The sequence below is a fragment of the Stegostoma tigrinum genome, chromosome 2 (genome assembly GCF_030684315.1).
Source record: "Stegostoma tigrinum isolate sSteTig4 chromosome 2, sSteTig4.hap1, whole genome shotgun sequence".
Classification (NCBI taxonomy): domain Eukaryota; kingdom Metazoa; phylum Chordata; class Chondrichthyes; order Orectolobiformes; family Stegostomatidae; genus Stegostoma; species Stegostoma tigrinum.
The window spans coordinates 26745439-26765684 of NC_081355.1; positions in this window are offsets into that span (position 1 = coordinate 26745439).

The following is a 20246-nucleotide window of genomic DNA, read 5'->3' on the forward strand; positions in this document are numbered from 1 at the left end:
TATTAAGCAGATGTTCACCTGCACATCTGCCAATGTGGTATACTGTATCCACTGTACCCGGTGTGGCTTCCTCTACACTGGCAAACCAAGTGAAGGCTTGGGGGCCACTTTGCAGAACACCTCAGCTCGGTTCGCAATAAACAACTGCACCTCCCAGTTGCAAACTATTTTAACTCCCTCTCCCATTCCTTCGATGACATGTCCTTCATGGGCCTCCTGCAGTGCCACAATGATGCCACCCGAAGGTTGCAGGAACAGCAACTCATATTCCGCTTGGGAGCCCTGCAGCCCAATGGTATCAATGTGGACTTCACAAGCTTCAAAATCTCCCCTTCCCCCACCGCATCCCAAAACCAGCGCAGCTCGACCCCTCCCCCCACTGCATCCCAAAACCAGCCCACCTTGTCCCGCCTCCCTAACCTGTTCTTCCTCTCACCTATCCACTCCACCCACCTCAAGCCGCACCTCCATTTCCTACCTACTAACCTCATCCCGCCTCCTTGACCTGTCTGACCTCCCTGGACTGACCTATCCCCTCCCTACCTCCCCACCCATACTCTCCTCTCCACCTATCTTCTTTGCTCTCCATCTTCGGCCTGCCTCCCCCTCTCTCCCTATTTATTCCAGAACCCTCTCCCCATCCCCCTCTCTGATGAAGGGTCTAGGCCCGAAATGTCAGCCTTTGTGCTTCTGAGATGCTGCTTGGCCTGCTGTGTTCATCCAGCTTCACATTTTGTTATCTGGGATTCTCCAGCATCTGCAGTTCACATTATCTCTGATTATTATAGTTTTCCGTGGTTCTAGTCACCCCCCTCCAAAACTGAAATATTTTTCCGGTATTCATGCTATCAAGCCCCTTTAGGATCCAATATGTTTCAATAAGATCATCTCCCATCCTAAACTCCAATGGATAAAGACCTAAACTGTTCAATATTTCCCCAGAAGGTAACCTCTTCATCTTAAGAATAAGTTAAATGAATCTTCTGTCAACTGCTTCTATTTTTTTAAATAAGGAGACCAGAACTACACAAAGTAGCCCAGATGTTGTCTTACCATGCTTTATACAGCTGCTGTAAAACTTTCCTACTTTTCTATTCCATTCCCCATGCAATAAACTTCGCCCCGAAACGTCAGCTTTTGTGCTCCTGAGATGCTGCTTGGCCTGCTGTGTTCATCCAGCCTCACATTTTATTATCGCTGTACCTTCATGACAACTTCTTATGACCTATTTACATAGATTTTTCTGTAATGCAGAGTTCTGTAATCTGTCTCTATTCAATTAACACACCATGTAAATATGCACCTTTTTAGTTTTGTAATCTTAACACTCATTTACACAGCTGTTTTTTCAAGCAATAATTACAGTTTTGTTTGCAGATGAACTGGAACTGACATGGAGCTTTGGTTGGCAACAAGACACCGATTGATTTGTAGATTAATGACTAATAATCAATGATCAAGCACTTCTGCCTGCCAACAACTATGGTTGCCATGCAGCTGAGCCAACCAGGGGTTGTGATCAAGATAGAAAGAAGTCGTCAGATCAGAGCCTGACCAGGAACTTACTTTCCCCTCACTCTGCAGAAAAAGCCATGTTGAGCTTGAAGGAAACCAGTTTATCCTTCCTTCAGCAGTTTCTGTGACTTTAACTGATGAGTCAGGGGCCACTTATAAGTGAAATAGCCACCCTGCGCCTATTGCAAACCAGATCTGGAAATAGGAAGGCTAGGAAGCAATATTCTGATCTACATAAGAACAAACAAACCCTGCAAACAAAGACAATGGTGTAACGAGGTGTAGAGTTGATGAACACAGCAGGCCAAGTAGCATCAGAGGAGCAGGAAAGCTGATGATTCGGGCCTAGGCCCTTCTTCAGAAATGGGGGAGGGGAAGGGGGTTCTGAAATAAATGGGGAGAGAGGGGGAGGCAGATAGAAGATGGATAGAGGAGAAGATAGGTGGAGAGGAGACAGGCAAGTCAAAGAACGGGGATGGAGCCAGTAAAAGTGAGTGTAGCTGGGGAGTTAGGAAGGAGATAGGTCAGTCCAGGGAGGATGGACAGGTCAAGGGGGCGGATGAGGCTAGTGGGTAGGAAAGGGGGGTGGGGTTTGAGATGGGATGAGTGGATAGGCGGGAGGAAGGACAGGTTAGGGAGGTGGGAACAAGCTTGGCTGGTTTTAGGATGCGGTTGGGGGAGGGGAGATTTTGAAGCTGGTGAAGTCCACATTGATACCATTGGGCTGCAGCGTACCCAAGTGAAATATGAGGTGCTGTTCCTACAACCTTCGGGTGGCATTGTTGTGGCACTGCAGGAGGCCCGGGGTGGACATGTAGTCTAAGGAATGGGAAGGGGTGTTGAAATGGTTTGTAATTGGGAGGTGCAGTTGTTTCGTGCGAACCGAGCATAGGTGTTCCACAAAGCAGTCCCCAGGCTTCTGCTTGGTTTCCCTGATGTAGAAGACGCCACAATGGAACAGCGGATAAAGTATACCACATTAGCAAATGTGCAGGTGAACATCTGCTTGATGTGGAAGTTTTTCTTGGGGCCTGGGATGGGGGAGGTGTAGGGGCAGGTGTAGCACTTCCTGCGGGTACAGGGAAAAAAGCTGGGTGTGGTGGGGCTGGTGGGGAGTGTGGAGAAGACAAGGGAATCACTTCTGCGATCTGCAATCCGACCCCACCACCAAAGACATTTTTTCCCTCCCCACCCTTATCTCCTTTCCGGAGGGACCATTCCCTCTGTGACTGAATTAATTAGAAGTTGAATGGTTGACATTAGCCAGGGATAGGAAAGGGTTGGAGTGTAACAGACACTGTTACCTTTTGGCTGTAATGTAAAGGTCATCCAGCCACATGGTGCCTTCGCTGAGTTGGTGCTGCAAACAGGGCTGTGTTGGAACAGACGAGGGGAGTGCAGAAGATACAGTATCACGGCCTAGACTGGTCTGGAGATGTCAGCCAGTATAGTCTGGACAGAGAGGCCCCATCATCGTGGTGTATCATGCTTTGCACATTCAGAGCAGGAAACAAGGTGGTTTCCTTGATTCTGAGAAACTGGCAGAATGTGAGCAATCTTTCAAGATAGAGGATGTAAAATAGTAATTGGTTATGATGCCAGCATTTTGTCTGCATTGTGGGGTTAACTGTACACTCTATTCTTTTATATTTCTGTTCATTTTCAATGTCTGTGAATAAAAGCGCATATTTGGAATTGTCCGACAGGTTGCTCAGATTTGATGTTCCCCTATTGGACGATGACAAGTTTTGGGTCTCCGATGTGCACTGGGTACAGAGTAGCACTGACTTGGAGAGGGTGTTTAAATGGGATATAGCTTAGGAAAGGTAAACCGTATGGCCTGATGGTTAAGCAATGACTAGGTGGCCTAATGAATATGTGAGGGAGAGTCAGCCATATTGGCTATATGCTGTGAATAATGTGGCTTTGTGGCTGTTGTGCCAAATGTGTTGTTGGTGAGGCGCAACACCAGATTGAATGCACAGCAACCTTGTAAAGATGGCATGATACCCAAGATGTCAGTCTTTTCAGAGATACCTGTCACCTGGTGAGCTGTTCCAGGAAAGGCCATGATAAGATGGGGCTAGAATCAAGATGCTATAAGAGTAGGATCAATAGATAATGAGGTAAGAGGTTTGGTAACATACAGTGAGAATTCTCAATGGGTGAAAAACCCGCAAACAACTTGCATAACTGACACTTAGCCAATACTTCTGGGTCTCGAGTCAAATGCAGCTTCCCTGAATGCAAGCTTGATGGAAGTGGGAGGAAGGTTATTTCGTGTTGGTGGTTTTGATGAGAAATACATGCCAGTCGGCCTCAAGGCTACAGCAACACTCAGTTTCGGTGTCAGCAGGAGGTCAAAACATGACTCTCGATCAATGTGACACCTCACAGGCTGCTACACATCAGGGAAGAAAAGGGATAATTAATGTCAATGATGTTGTCTACTTCACCATTGAGGAAGACAGCCAGGCAGCCAGGTCAGCCACATTTGGTACCAGCACTTGGTTTCCTAAAGTATAACGTATCATCAGCAGCTCCCCTGTGGCCACTGAGAATAGCCAGCTGCATTTATAAAGCAGTGTTTGAGACATGGCAGTGGGTCACTACAGAATATATCCCATTTTGCTGCATGCCCCTGTGGGGGCCTTATGGATGTAACGCTGCTGATGGTGGTGGATAATAAGGCATTGTCTGAGGCAGTGCCATGCTTTTTCCAGGGGTGGAGTTTCCTGGCTTTTGCTTGGCTGTGGCCTGATTCTTGAAGCTGTTGCGTAGAATATAAACAATCACTAGTGTGAATGCTTCACATTACAATATATCCATCCTCTGTGTCTTTTTGCCACTAGAAGAATGGATGCCCCTTCCCCCTTAGTCCTGGCCAATCCAATGATGCCATCTGCCACCAATCATACTCTCTCCTTGTCAGTAATTTCATAGAATTGCAAAATGGTGAATCCAGCCCATCATGTCTACACAGGCTCCATAAATGAGCATCATGGCCTTACTTTCTCCCCATACCCTCGCACATTATTTTTATCCAAACAGTCATCCAATGCCCTCTTGATCGCTTCAATTGAACCTCCACCACACTTCCAGGCAGTGCATTCCTTACACTAACTACTTGCTGATTGAAAAAGTTGTTCCTTACTTCACCCTCGTTTCTTTTGCTGCGGTGATCCTGCTATGAGGAATTCCTTCCATGTGCATCTCCTCTCCCTGGTATTATGTGTCTGATTGTTCTGCAAAATTAGTGACATGTCAAATGACACCGAGCCCCTTTCGCTGAGAATATCCCCAGTGCACATCCTGACTTGTCAGTCACATGTTGCAGCCAACTGCATATGAAAGGAAAAACCTGATGATGTTTTTTTTCCTCAATTGCCCGGTGGCAGTAAGGCTGATCACTTAGTCACTCTTCTGACATAGCTGCCCACTCACTTGTATCAACTCAAGTCACATAGTCTTAAAAGATCATAGGGCTCCTCTCTCATTAAAGAGATTTTAACCTGAGGGCCACACACCTCAGGAGAGGGGGCCGGTTGAGAAGGAAACTCATACATTTCTGATGACCTGGTAAAATACTTCTGTTGAAGATTTGACTCTCGTGAAATGACTTGAGATAATGCAGTACAATAAAGATGCTATAAACATGTAAATTGTGATGACTGTTGTCTCAACCAAACTATCCTTAATATATTGCAATTGTCTCGTACATTACATCATAGATGGTAACAGACTGTACCATAAAACAATGAATGAACAAGAGGGCATGTCAAACCCAATACTCCTTTACTAATAATTGTATTAGGACAGAGGGTGAAATTAAATGAGTAACTGTTACACAAATAAGCTTCTGAACTGCACCACAGTAATGAGTCGGACGACTTTCACTAAAACAAAGGGTACTTTTGTGAGGCAAAGCTCCTTTCACATACAGAGCTTTATTTAGCAGCTGCAGAAGTCAAAGGTCAGTGTACCCAATTTGATAAGCCCCAATTTTCTGATCATCAAAACGAACAACTGCAAACCTCTAAGTACCTGTACCTCAAATTAGGATACGTTTTACTTGTCCTCTCTTTGGATTAAATTGACTTTCTCTGTTCATTTGTTTGCATGGTACAATCTGCTACCACCTATACTGCATTGTAAAGGAAAGAATATTAAAGACAGTTTGATTGAGACAGCAATAATAATAACTAGCATTTATATAGCTTCTTTGATGTAGTACAATATCCAAAAGCACTTGACCAAAACTAACCCAGGGAAACTTGAGATAACAAAGTGTGGGGCTGGATTAACACAGCAGGCCAAGCAGCATCCTAGGAGCACAAAAGCTGATGTTTTGGACCTGGGCGCCTCATCAGAAAAGGTTTTTTGATGAAATGGCTAGGCCTGAAACATTAGCTTTTGTGCTCTTAGGGTGCTGCTTGGCCTGCTGTGTTTATCCAGCTCCACACTTTGTTATCTTGGATTCTCCAGCATCTGCAGGTCCCATTATCCCTGGAAAGCTTGACCCCTTATTATAGCCACAGTATGACAAGTTCTTCATAGTAGATTGTCATGTATGTAGAATTCATTGTCTTAAGTATTTTCTATCTCAAATATACTCAACAACATGGCCACCACAGCCCTCTGCAGGAATGGGTTCCACAGATTAACCACCCTCAGGCTGAAGAAATTCTTCCTCATCTCAATTCTAAAGAATTATTCCTTCAGCCTGAGGCTGTGCCCTCAGGTCCTCGTCTCTCATATTTGTGGAAGCATCTCCACATCCACTCTGACACGCCGCTGTCTGCATCAATACTGCTGAGGTGGAGATGCTACAGAAGATCAAGTTCCTGGGAGTGATGATCACCAATAATCTGTCCTGGTACATCTACGTTGATGTGACAGTCAAGAAAACACAATAACATCTCTACCTTCTCAAGAGACTAAAGAAATTTGACATGTCCACAAAAACTCTCGATCCTGGCCATAGAGAACCCTGTCTTACTATCCCTGATTGCAATGACACTTCTCTTTTCTCCCCTTTCTTGAATGGTTTCCTATGACACTGTGATTTGGTTCATTTGCTCATTCTTCCTCCAGGCCCCACTCTCATCCGCACAGGGAGCAAAAATCTCAAACCTGTTAGACAAGCTCAAGGGGCAAGGGTCCTTCAGCACCACCTCCTAGATCTCTCTACCTGTCTCGCTCATAGTCACACCCTCCTGTCCCTGGCCACTGCCGAAATTTGAGGTAGTTAAGCTAACAGGTTATGACTGCCTTCTGAAACAGGTAACACTCTCCCTCCTTGATATGTCGTTGTGTTGAAAGTTCAGACTTCAGCTCATCAACTCTGAGCCAGAGTTCCTCAAGCAACGAACACTTGCTACAGATATGGTCTGTATGAGCCATTGCGGAGTCATCCAGCTCCCACATCGTGGATATACAATACACATTGCCTGGCCCTGAATCTCTATTTTGTTTACTTGCTTCTTTTTTTTGAAATTTTAAATTTCCTACAGACTTTCAGTTTGTAATCTGTAAATGTCTCTCCTATTTACTTTCAATCTGAAAGCAATCTGTAATAAATAGTCAATTTACCAGCTATTACTACCCAACGCATTTACAGTTTTCTTGTGATATCACTTTCTTTTGTGCTGAGCTGCAATTTATCCTGTTTGAGAAAACCTTACAAGCTATAAGCCAAAAAAGCAAGTGAAACGCATTTCTTCCCCTTTGCACCAAATTCCCACATTATCTCCAAATTCTTGAACTATATATTCACTCGAACTGGGCCTTATTCCCAAGTGATCTCTCTTTCCTGATTGTTATAACCACGGAAAGCTATCCCAACCACTTGAAAAATGTCTAGGATATATTTCATGATTGCAGATTCATCTTGAAATTCAGATTGCCTCATAATGCATAATGGACACTGGAAGTAAGGTTGACAGCACTAGTTGGACGTACTCCTGTAGGTTTCAACTTATGGCCTCTCACCCAGACTTCCTTCCCATCTCCAAAGCCTTAATGAACTAAACTGTTCTTCACCCAAGCACTGGAAAGCATATGACCATGTCCCAGAGGCAACCTCAGATGGTCTTGCCTAAAAGGGTATATGCCTGTCTTCCACCAAAAACATAACACCATGAAAGACTGAAATGAATTCACTTGCTTCAATGGTAATGCATGCTTCCTGTCCAAGCCTGCTTTGCAACTGAATCTTTAAACTAGAGAGTTCTTAAAATGTGACTCATTTTGAAGGAGGAATTTAGGGCAATGGGTTTTATTTTGCAATCAATTTACATTTTCTAAAGAAGGTCACTGCCAACAAATGAATAATGAAACTTTTCCTTTCTTAGGAGGTTCAAAGCACTAAACCACACCAAAAAAAATCTCATTTATGATTGTAGAACCATTAGTATCAATGTCCATTATCCCTTCTTCTCTCTGCAGTGCTTTTGAGTTACAGTGGGTCTCACATATACTAGCTCCTTCTAAGGGGAAGAAAAGACTGTGGAAAAGAGGCAAGCATCCAGAGTGACCACCTCCACAAGGATGTATAGATTGCTACTTTAATACACCCTGGAACAAATCCATGGGGAGCTCTCTGCCTTTCCCATTGCCCTGTCTCTGCAATAGTTGTGCAGAAAATGGAATGTAAAAGCTGTGGAGCTGCACCTTAAAATGGTGAAATTCACTACAAACTAGTAACTTTTCACATTTAAGGAGAATTGGAGAACAGGCTGTATAAACCATTCATGGCCTGAGATCCCATAAAAAAAACTTGAGCATCTATTGAATGATGAAGGGGATACGCCAACCATGGTTAACCAAGGATATTAAGGATAGCATTATAACCGAAAGAAAACACATAAAATGTGACAAACATTAGTGGTAAGCCAGAGGAATGGGAAAATTTAAAAAACCAACAAATGATGACAAAAAAATAACAGAAGGAGAAAATAAACTTGAGGTTAACTTGCAAGTAATATCAAGACAGGCAGCAAGAATTTCTTTGAATAAATAAAAGAGAAGAGAGAAGCCAGAGTGAATACAGGCCCCTTAGAAAATGAGGCTAGAGAATGATAATAGGGAAGCAGGAAATGGCAGAGGAGTTGAATAGATAGTTTGCATTTGTTTTCACATTGGAAAACACTAGTAGCATTCCAACATCGCTAAACAATCAAGGGGCAAAAGGAGGAGAGAAATAAATACAATTGCTATCAAAAAGCACATAGAATAGGTAAAGGCAAAGTAGTAGATATCAATGTATATGGGCTTCAAAAGACATTTGATAAGGTATCACGCATTAGGCTATGTAATAAGATAAGAGCCAAAGCCGCAGATAGGTAACTGGCTAACAGAAGACAGAAAGTTGGGATGAGAGTGCAGTTTCAGACAGCAACTGTTACTAGTGGAGTGCCACGGAGTTTGGGATAATGAAAGTGAATGTACTATAACCAAGTTTGTAGACAATGCAAAAAACACAAAAATAAGCTACAGAGGGTCTCTGATGAAGAGTCTAGGCCTGAAATGTCAGCTCTTGTGCTCCTGAGATGCTGCTTGTGTTCATCCAGCTCCACACTTTGTTATCTTACAGAGGGGTATATACACGTGCACGTTTCTAAGGAAGCCAGACCCACGCCCTCCCTACTGAGCAGAATCACTCAAACATCCCTTACCTGCTTTCTACATTATGTCTCATGACCTCAATAGTCTCAGATCCTGGCTTGGCAAGGCTCCCCGCTGGAGACTTGCACTTCTTTAACCCATCTATATTCACTTCTAGTTCTTTGATCATCTTCCCAATCTTCATGAACTATCCCACTTGTCATTTTCACAGGCACTCTTTTGTGAATGAATAGCCCCTAGGCATATTACTGAACTCTTAGACTTCTTTTAAAGCATAATGGTTTTAACACAGTGTTAGAGAGCTGAATAAAATGTCACACAGAAAATACAAGACAACAAAATGTGAGGCTGGATGAACACAGCAGGCCAAGCAGCATCTCAGGAGCACAAAAGCTGATGTTTCAAGCCTAGACCCTTCATCAGCTCCCTGATGAAGGGTCTAGGCCCGAAACGTCAGCTTTTGTGCTCCTGAGATGCTGCTTGACCTGCTGTGTTCATCCAGCCTCACATTTTGTTGTTTTGGATTCTCCAGCATCTGCAGTTCCCATTATCTCTGACACAGAAAATACATTGGCCAATCTTCTGATCTAGATTGAAAACCTTATTTCTTACCCACATCAGACTGAAAGCCCCCCACCTACCATTAGAGTCCTCCTGTTGATTTCTGTGTCATGATCCTTCTTTAAGCAGCAGAGAAGAGTCCACACAGCTGTGGTGGAATGTATTGGCACTGAAATCACAATGCTCTTCTTACATCAGTGAGTGTTATACTTCATGTTTAAAGTCCGAAGAGCATTTTGTCAGCTACTGAAAGTAAATGCGCTAGGTAAGTGAAGGGTAGGATGTTAGGTGGGCAAGGGTTTAGGGTACCAGGTTGGTGGGGTGATAAGATGCCAAGTTGTTAGATGTGGGAGGATGACAGATGGACAGAAGTGCAGGGTAGAAGGTGAGTTTTAGTAGGGTACCATGTTGGCAAGACAGTCAGGTGTGGATAAGGGTTGGGCTGGCAGGTGGAAGGAAGAAGTAGGGGGGCAGGTGAGTGAGGGCGGCTGGAAGTGGATGAGGGCTCAGAGTGGATTAGGGAGTCAGGTTGGGGAGGGTGAGTTGAGTACTGTTGTTTGGGATGGGTCTAGTCAAAGGGAAGGGGTCAGAGAAGTAGGGAGTTGTGGTGGGGGGGGATGAGGAAATCAGACAAGGTTGGGTCAGTGATGTGCCACCTCATTGGTGTACAGTCAGAGGTGCGGAATTAGGGGATGCTGCCCTGTCTATAAGGGCTGGGGAGGCCAGGAATTTGCTTTGGATCCAGGAAAATTATCAGGTTTCAGGGGTTCCATGAATAGCCAGATTGGTGTTAGGGGTCAGTGCAGTCTGTCAGGACTGACATGGAGGAAACAGTCAGGGATTGGGTAGGGGGCCGGAGTCAGGTATCTGAGCTGGGGGTGGGCATCAATGATAAGTCAAAATTCAGTTTCATAATCTGGAGTTAGGGCAGGTTAAATACTACCTATTCAGGCAAAGAAGTCAAAACTATCCAAGTCCCCAACTCTAACTCAGAACTGGGAACTTTCTCAGAGGGTTTCAGATTTTAGGGTTAGCACCTATTTGATATTCAACTTCCCAGGCAATTTCCACTTTCCTGATACGGAATCCCTTTACATTATGCAGGAAGTCAGTGCATTCAGCACATTTACTTTCGAAATCTTAAAATGAAACACAACAAAGCTGAAAATCTTAGAGCATCCTTAAAAACATAAGACTGTTCACAGTTCCGGTAAAACAAAATCCACCGACTTTGCAAAGATAAGGTCACTGTATTTGAACACCTGGACTTGGGTTTGTGTAAAGTATGCTTCAGACTGTAGTAACTTATCTTTCTGTCCGCGAGGCCACAATAACTGATTATCTTTCTCGTTAAACTTTTTATTGCCCCCTCAGTCCTGAGGTTAGGGTCTCCTTCCCTGAAGGGGCTTTGCTGAGTACTGTTTGACCTTGTGCCTATGAGTGTTGAAGGGGAGGGCTGGGGTGGGGTAAGAGAGAGAGTAGTGCAGGGAGACAGAGGAGGACGGGGGAGTACAACATCCATTTTTGGCGGTACTGTTCATAGTTCATGATAGCAGCTATGGGACACAATAACTTCAACTGGGAGTCAGACTGAATGTCATAACAGTGAGGGTATTTGACAAGTGTAGCAAGTGATGGAAGTCTGCAGAGTAGGCAGATCATGATGTCAGTCAACATGTAACACTGCTTTAGCTACAGTGTTGCCATTTTAGAGTTCAACATTCCAACACTCATACAGCTGAGCACTCAGCAACAGGAAAGGACCCCATTCCTCTATCAGTACCATTTAACAAAATCATGCAAGACCTTCTGGTTAATTGCCAACTGATTTCTGCTGACTGTCGCTCTGATGATGCAGCATTGTGTATGTTCTACATAATTCTTTACATTTACTAAAGTCTACAATAGTGGTCAGAAGGTTTGCTTTCAAGTCCCACCTGACCCAGTGGCATATTACAACCTGTCTGAACAGTTTGTTTTTAAAAATATCTCCAGTGAGTAGTGTGGCAGGTGCCAAGGGATTTTAACTTGATGCTTCTATAGAAATCAGCTGCTCCCAGTGTTGGGTGCAGTCATAGCTACTTCCGTTGAAATACAGAAAAAAGCAGAGCATGGTCAATCGTTGGAAGAGGGAAGGACATTAAGGAAGCCATACCTTCTGTTATGAGTAAGTGAGGAGGGATAAATGAAAGTGGTAAGCTAGACAATCACTTTCTTGCTGACTGTCCACGATTGGCTCAACTTACTGTGGGACCAATGAATGCAACTACAAATCATTCATAAACCTTACTTACTCCTACTCATGTCAATAACAGCATCCACTTAGACACAATGCAAAAACAAAAGTCAACACAAAGTATACAATCCTAATCTAATCTACTCATCAAAGCATGTCACGTGGCATATGAGCAAAAATAACCACTCTACCGCATTCTCTGAGTCCGTTTCCTCTTCGTGCTTAAGGCTGACTTATTATTTCTATGCAGTGGTATGCAGTGCTAGCAAGTTTTGTGGAAGGCTTCTGATTTTCTTCCAGGGAAATCACAGACAGATTTGACAACAACTTTAAGCATCTCCTGTTCTACAAGGCCATACTTCAAAGTACAACGTCACAATGCAGGTATTTCACAATGCTCATGGGAATAGTTCTAACAGTCAAGCCCTACCATTCCATGAGTACTTGTAAATGTGAATTATAACTAATTTAATCACTCAGACTGTTATTGAGGCCACTGTCTAAAATGTAAGAAACTCACATCACATTTCACCAATGAACAGAAATGTATTTATTATGACAAACGTATCCTCCAACATGCAGCAAAAATCAATAATTATGAATGAAATCTTAAACTGTACCATCTTTAAGTGCAAACACACGCACATTCACACGCAGAGTTGTGTGAGACAAAAAGTCTTTTTAGAATGATTGCATGTAAAAACTAAAGGCAAGAGGGGAACAATGTTTGTGGCTCAAATTCCAAACCATAAGGGGAAATGGGGTGATATTCTAACAAATTGTCTTTTGTTTTTAGTGATTATGTTTTTGTTAGCTGTGACAATCCTCACATGAACAGATGGTCAGTTGGACTTGGGTCTTGGGCCTGATTTATGCATTTTCTTTCTTTTTGCAAAATCTTTACAAAATCTTCTAAGCCTCCAACCCCTAACAGGGTAATGTCCAAAGCATACAGATTTGATTCATACCATGGCATGTGGCGAAATATGAATTTTTAAAAATCAGACCAATGGCAATTGAATAAGCATTGGCTGTCATAAAATCCTTTCAATTCACTTATGTCCTTAAGTGAAGGAAAACTACCATCCTTATCTGATCTGTCCTATATGTGACTTGCAATGTGATTGAGTCTTAACTGCCCTCTGGACAATTTGGGATGGACAGTAAATGCTGGCCTAACCAGCATGTATAATAGAGGGTGAACTGCATCTTGAATATTAGGTACATAGGAACATAAAAAACAGGAGCTGGATAACCAATTCTAGAAGGAGGTGGTGGCACAGTGGTCATATCACTGGTCGAGTAATCTAAAAGTCCCAGACTAATGTTCTGTGGATATGAGTTTAAATGCCATCAGGGCAGGAATTTTGAATTCAGTAAAAGGTTGGGCTCATGGTGCCATCGCCACCCTCGGTGCTTTTGTCAATAGGTATTCAACACAGTGGAGTACTGATTCGTCAGCTGTGGGGGGAATACACATTCACTCATACAGCTGGATGAGGCAAAGAGTCTTTTTCGAATGATTGCAGGTAAAAACTAAAGGCAAGGGGGGAACAAAATTTGTGGACCAAATTCCAAACCAAAAGGGGAAATGAGGTGATATTCTAACAAATCATTTTTGGTGATGATATCTTTGTTAACTGTGGCAATCCTTGATTCAACGGCCAGTCAGTTGGACTTGGGTCACGGGCTTGATTTATACATTTTCTTTCTTTTTAGGTCATGTGTCCCCTTTGCATGTTTTTCAACTGATGCCACAGAACCTCATGCTATCACTCTGATAGTCCCTGCAGCTGCTGGATTGTGGTATCTGATGATTAATTCACTGATCTTGATGGTCTTTTTGCAACACTGTATCCAGGTGCTAAGATCTTGGCTCCTAGTGCTAACCTCCTAGTTATCTTCCCACAGTCCCACTGCCTTCTGATGATCTGTTGAGATGACCTACCAGCTGCCTGTGGATGCAATACTTTGCTTCTCTTCTTGTATTTCCTCCACTGAGGCTTCTAAAGCAACAGCTGAGAACCTTACAATGCCCTCAAACCGATGCAATTATTAGAACTTTCTACATCAGCATAACTTATTCAAGAACTCCAAATGTGTTCTCCTGTCCTAAAGCAAACTTGTCTTTAACAGGGGCAGGATGGCTTCAGGATGTGCAGACTACTTTAATCTCCTGCTCACCTCTCCCAATTCTGAGTCCCTTGATGAAGTATGCAGGTACCAACAGCACAGGAAACACTGCAATTACGGGAATGAGCAGGATGCTCACTAAACAGGCACAGAATTATTGCACACCAGAAACCCCATGCCCATTTTTGGAAGCTGTCCAATTTAACCCCATTGGCATACTGGTCCAACTAATTTTATAGTAGTTTGAATTATTGCAGACATCAAGCTAACACTACCTAAAGTGCCTATTTAAGAAGTCAGTGGATAGCCTCTTAAGTAAACAGTATGCAACTCATGTTGGCATTATTGAGGAAGGAGTTTAAAGTATGTTTGAAATTAAACAACCAGGAGACATTCAGACTGGATGTCCAAATAGGCCTATAGGTGGAATTATCTAAAAGGGTCCATACCTGAGTTTGTGAAGAGGAACTATGCAAATTTCCTAGCTTTCAGCACTGCCTACAATTTGCAATAAGAAACTTTAAGCTATGATATCATGACAAAAGCATGTGTTCGTAATAGAGTAAAACCAGATGTTGGTCACACAGCCCACAGCAGGTAGAGAAGACAGGATTTATATTTCCTAGACTTTTTTGGTAAACATATTTTAACTGGCAAGCCACTTGCAGTGTTTTCCAGTTTCTCTGCTATTTATTTTAACTTGTAGTAACATAACAGAAATGTATTATCCAAGTTATTACAATCTCCATTGAGATGAATAAATTTGAAAAAATATTTTTGAATTTCCAGTTAATGGCTGAAAGGATCACTGAACAAGATCTAACATTTTAAAGACATTTACTGTATCAAAGGACTAAACGCTCTATTAACTAAGCATTATATTTTTCAGGAATGTATATTTTAAACCACACAATGGAATACCATTCTTCATTTACTTTAACAATGAAGAAGATTTCACAGGTATATGTTACATTATTCTTTCAGTAGACATTCAATTCTCTTAAAATCAATAGAGGAAAAAAATCCAAATGAATTCTTAGATCCTGAAGGTCTAGATCTGATTTTAACTTTTCTTAGTTGAGTAACTTCTAATCCCAGAATGATGATAATATCACTGGAGGTCCTATCGCTAGTGCTGGCGAGGTAAATCTTCCAGCTTCATTAAACTCCTAATGAATTTGGTCTTTTTAAGTGCCAGCCTCAACCCATATTGTACCACAGTGAAACAGAGAGACTTTCAGTCTCTAGCTGCTCTCTGTTTCCTGGATCCTCGTGGATTATCCTGCCTGAGATTTACACAAAGCCTGTAACCTGGCATCACAATAGTTTCCTCTGTACCCTTCCAAACTTGAAGTCCAGCACTGAAGAAGGTCAGAAACTGAAGAAGGGTCTAGGCCCGAAACGTCAGCCTTCCTGTTCCTCTGAAGATAAACTTCCAGTTGTATCTCATGACCTTTTGAGATCACAAATGTTTATAGGATTAAAGCACTCGTGAACTGGTGTGTGTGTCAACCATGGCTCAGTAAGTAGCACTTTAACCTTTGAGTCACAAAATTTTGGATGCAGATCCAATTATAGGGCACAAGTTCAAAAATCAAGATAGATACCCCAGTGGAGTACTGAGTAAGCACAGCACCATTGCAGAGGCTGAATTTCATGTGCCTTCAATATTCAAGTGTATGCAAGAAAGACAGGGAAGATTTCCTGGCGTCTTGCCTAATATTTATCCTTAAGCGACACTTTCTGAAAAATCTGGCCATTGTCACATTGCCCTTTGCAAAGTGCAAATTGGTTGCTGTGTTTCTTATATTACAATGATGACTACGTTTGAATCCTATAACGAGTTTTGAAACATTCAGTGGTTACAAAAAGCATGACAAGAAACAAGATTTTCATTTCTTTTGAAGGTTGTAATATGGAGACTTTAGCAACTAATAAGTCTGCTGTCACTGGACTCAAATTGTTAACTCTGTTTTCACTCCACAGATGCTGTCAGACACATTTGAGTTTCTCCAGCAATTTTGGATTTTTGTTTCAGATCTTCAGCATCCACAGTTCTTTTATTTTAACATGGAATGTAGAATGGTTACACCATAGTAGTAGGCCTGTCAGTCTACCCTATACATACCATTACTCTTAGTAAAAGTAACCTGGCCAGTTTCAATTCCCTCCTTTCTTTTCCTGTAACACTGTACTGTTCTGCAACAATACAGCAATTCTCTCAGTCTGCTTAGAAATGCTCTTAGAAGCGAGAATGCTACAAGCTGAGCTAAGCTGATCTAAATTCTCTGTCTGTGGTGACTTTATAATCCTTAACATGAACAACAAAGTAAATAAAACCCTTCTAACTTACTTAAGAGCACAGAAAAACATAGAATGTGAGCCCACTTCTTCACAATTACAATTTCACCTCTCCTACATTTGTGTCAATCCACTAAGTTGCCTGAGGAAAAGTTCACAAAAATGTATCCTGATCTTCGAGGATCATGAAGTAAGATCATACAATATCTATCCATCCTGGTAACAACGCCCCAGAAGGTATTAGAAATTGATGAATAACATTCAGAAAATGTGCTGTTAAGCACTCAGCCTTGGTTCAGTGATAGCATTCTCACCTTTAAGTCAGAAGGTATGCGTTTGTGGTCCTCTCAAAACATGAAAACATTCTAAGTGGATACTTCAGTCCAGTACTGAAGGAATGCTGCATTGTTTAAGGTATCATCTTTCAGTTCAGTTGTGAACCAAGATCCCATCAGTCCTCCCAGCTGGCCTTAGAACTTTGCAGTAATTGAATGTGAAGAGCAAATATTTATCCTCCTTCAAACACCCATGGCCATCGTTACATTTCTGTTTGTGCAAATTTCATTACAATTGTGAGTACACTTCAACAATATTTAATTAGCTTTAAGATTACTTTAAGATATCCTAAGGATGTAAAAGTTGTTGTATGAATCAAAATTGTTTCTCTCTTTTGATGGAAAAGTAAAGGTTGTTCTCCTGAGAGAGATAGCAAGGTTAAGAGATTTATTTAAATGAAAATGTTCTAAACCATAAGGCGTCTCTTCAGACATGCTTTTCCAATTTGGTGATGACATTGAGAACTAAAGCAAATCAATTTAAGGTAATCAGCGAAAGAACAAATGATGGCCTGAGAAAAAGTTCTTTTACACGGTGAGTCATTAAGGTTTAGAATGCACAGCCTCAGAAACTGATGGAGGCAGAATTATTCCTGGTATTCAAAAGAATATTCCTGAAGAGGAAAACAAAATGCTGGATCTCAGGGATACAGCAGGAGAGTGACATAGGCTAAATTGTTCTTACAAATGGGCCAAAGGTTCTCCTCTTTGCTGGTGCCATTCTGTGAAACAATAGTTCAAGAAATATTTCAACAGTGTGCTGTTGTACTGATTAGTTATTGTGTTAAATGCATTTTCCTTCTCCTGGGTTTGTTGTAACAGGTTGTGTGGATGCAGTGCATTAAGGGAAATTCAGCATGTCAGACCATGCTTCTTTAAATTTTTTGGTTTTTGATTCTTTTACTGGACTGTAAGGCGACCAATTCCTCTTGCTTAAATACTGGTTTATCAGAATAGTGTTGTTTTTCTTTTCTGAAATTTTGTCACCATCCCCTTCCATCCGAGAGACAATTTTTTTTGGGATATACTCGCATGGAATCTGATTTCACTCCTTTATCTATGCATCCTTTCCTCATGTCAGCCCTTCTAAGATCAGGAGCATTAACATGAAAAGTCTCATTGCAGTTTATCTCCTAGCTGAGATCAACTGAATCAGTACTGATCAAAGTAACCTAAAGGGTTAAGAGCTCTTATGCAAACAGCTTGTTTGCATCATCGGAGATTTCAGAGTATGTTGGAGCACAAATAACTGAGATCTGATGGAGGGAAGCTCTAATGGAGTCCTGCTAAACCACATCTCTGTAAAAACCAGTAAAAGTTCATATGTTTGCACTTGTATGGTTTCCATCCCTCATTTGTCAAAAATACCCAAACATTATGTTTGTACATGATGTCAAAGTCTAGAGTCAAATAAATGTGGAGCTGGAAAAGCACCGGAGGTCAGACAGCATTCGAGGAACAGGAAAGTCAACGGTTTGGGCCAAAACCTCTCATCAGGACTGGGGAGGGGGAAGGGAGCTGAGATGTAAAGAGAGGGAGGGGGCTGGGAGTGGGGGAAGGGTGTGTACGGTGGTAATAGGTGGATGCAGGTAGGGAGTTATAGTGATTAGTCAGTGGAAAGGGTGGAGTGGATAGGTGGGTAGAAAGATGGACAGATTGGATGAAGTCAGATCAGGGAGGTGAGGAGGAGGGAGAGGGCTAGGCATGGGATAAGACCAGGATGGAGGGATTTTGAAACAGGTGAAGTCAATATTCAGGCCATTGGGCTGTAAGCCTCCAAGACGAAATATCAGGTGCTGTTCCTCCAGTTTACTTTTGGCCTCACTCTGACAGTGGAGGAGGCCAAAGATGGACATGTTGCCAGTGGGGTGGGAGGGGAATTGAAACAGATGGCAACCACAAGGTTGCCAGGGGAGAGGGAGATGGAGTTAAGCCCACTAGTCTTAAGATGGGCTTCACTGGATATTTCACCTTGGGATCTTATAGTCCAATGGCTTTATATCTACTTCAGCTTCAAACTCCCTGTACCCCCACCCCCCCACAACCTCATCCCATATCCAGCCCTCCCCCTCCTCCTCATCTCTCTGACCATCCCTCACCTGTCCATCTTCCTATGCACCTATCTGATCCACCCTTCCCACTGATCAATCATAATTATCCCCACCTGCATCCAGCTATCACCATCCCACCTACCCTTCTCACAGCAAATCTCCCCTTCCCCATTTATGTCTGCGCGTTTCTTCCCCTCTCCAGTCCTAATGAAAAGTTTCAGCCTGAAACATTGACTTTCCTGCTTCTCAGATGCTGTCTGACCTGCTGGTCTTTTCCACCTCCACATTTATTGACTCTGGCTTCCAGTATGTGCAGTCCTTAATATCTCCACATCAAGGTCCATGACACCTTTACTGAGGATTCTATCCAATGCTGATAATTGTGGGAAAATGAAAAACTATTTGTCTGGATTAGCACACTCAACAAAACATGCATAGTAGTAACTAGGGCAACCAATCATTGCCAGGCTACCATGACATCCAAATAGAAATGCATAGTACAACAGGGTAAACCATAACACTTCCCTAGCTCCTATCACATAAATGGGCCACAACCAAGCCATCATCCATGTAACTTATTGGGAACAGGAGATAATCCATTCAGTGTACAGGGTATTACAATATAATGGGAAAGATCTCCAGTACTTTGTCATCACCTAATCACTATTGTCTTTCTTAAGAAGCTTGTGTGGCTTTGAATATTCCCTATTCACCAGCTGCAGAAGACATTTTAGTTGACTTAATACACTATGAATCTTTGAATTCTATCTCTAGGACCGCAGGAGGATATTTCTTGAGAAGGAAAGGGAGGAAGGTACACCAAGGGTGGAGGTGATCAATCACAAGATGACATTTTACATCTTTATGTGAACTTTCAGGGAGAATGGGGAAGAATATTAAGGAAAATACCACTGATATCAAATATAAAATTCTTTGAAGATAGTGTGGGAGAGGTCAGGGCTGGTGCCTTTACTGAGAAGAATCAGCATGGTTTTCACAGAAGTGACAGAGAACAAATCAATTGGTTTATTCTACTGGAGCCACCCATGACTCAACAATGTTAAGAATTGGATGCAACAACTTCTTTATGTGAAATTATACATTCTCCCTGTTAGCAAGGTAGCTCTTGTCGAACTAAGTATGGAATACGGAATCTTCAACCAAGTCTGGAGATAATAAAGCTATAGATCTTAATCGTACAGTGAGAACTTTTACTCAATGTGATAGTTGACAGATCTGCCAATGGTTTTACATTATTATCTACTGTAAGGATACATTCCTCAGTCAACATAAGTGTTAGGATTTCTCCAGTTCCACACTCTACAAGATCAGCCTTATTAGTAACCTTGTGAACAGGACACTATTTGTTCATGTTGTAGGCTTCACGCTGATATAGGAGATATCAAAACTCTCTTTCACATTAATGGTTACCCTGATCAAATCATAACTTAGTGCATATTGCACAGATTCATGGATGTACCTAAAGCT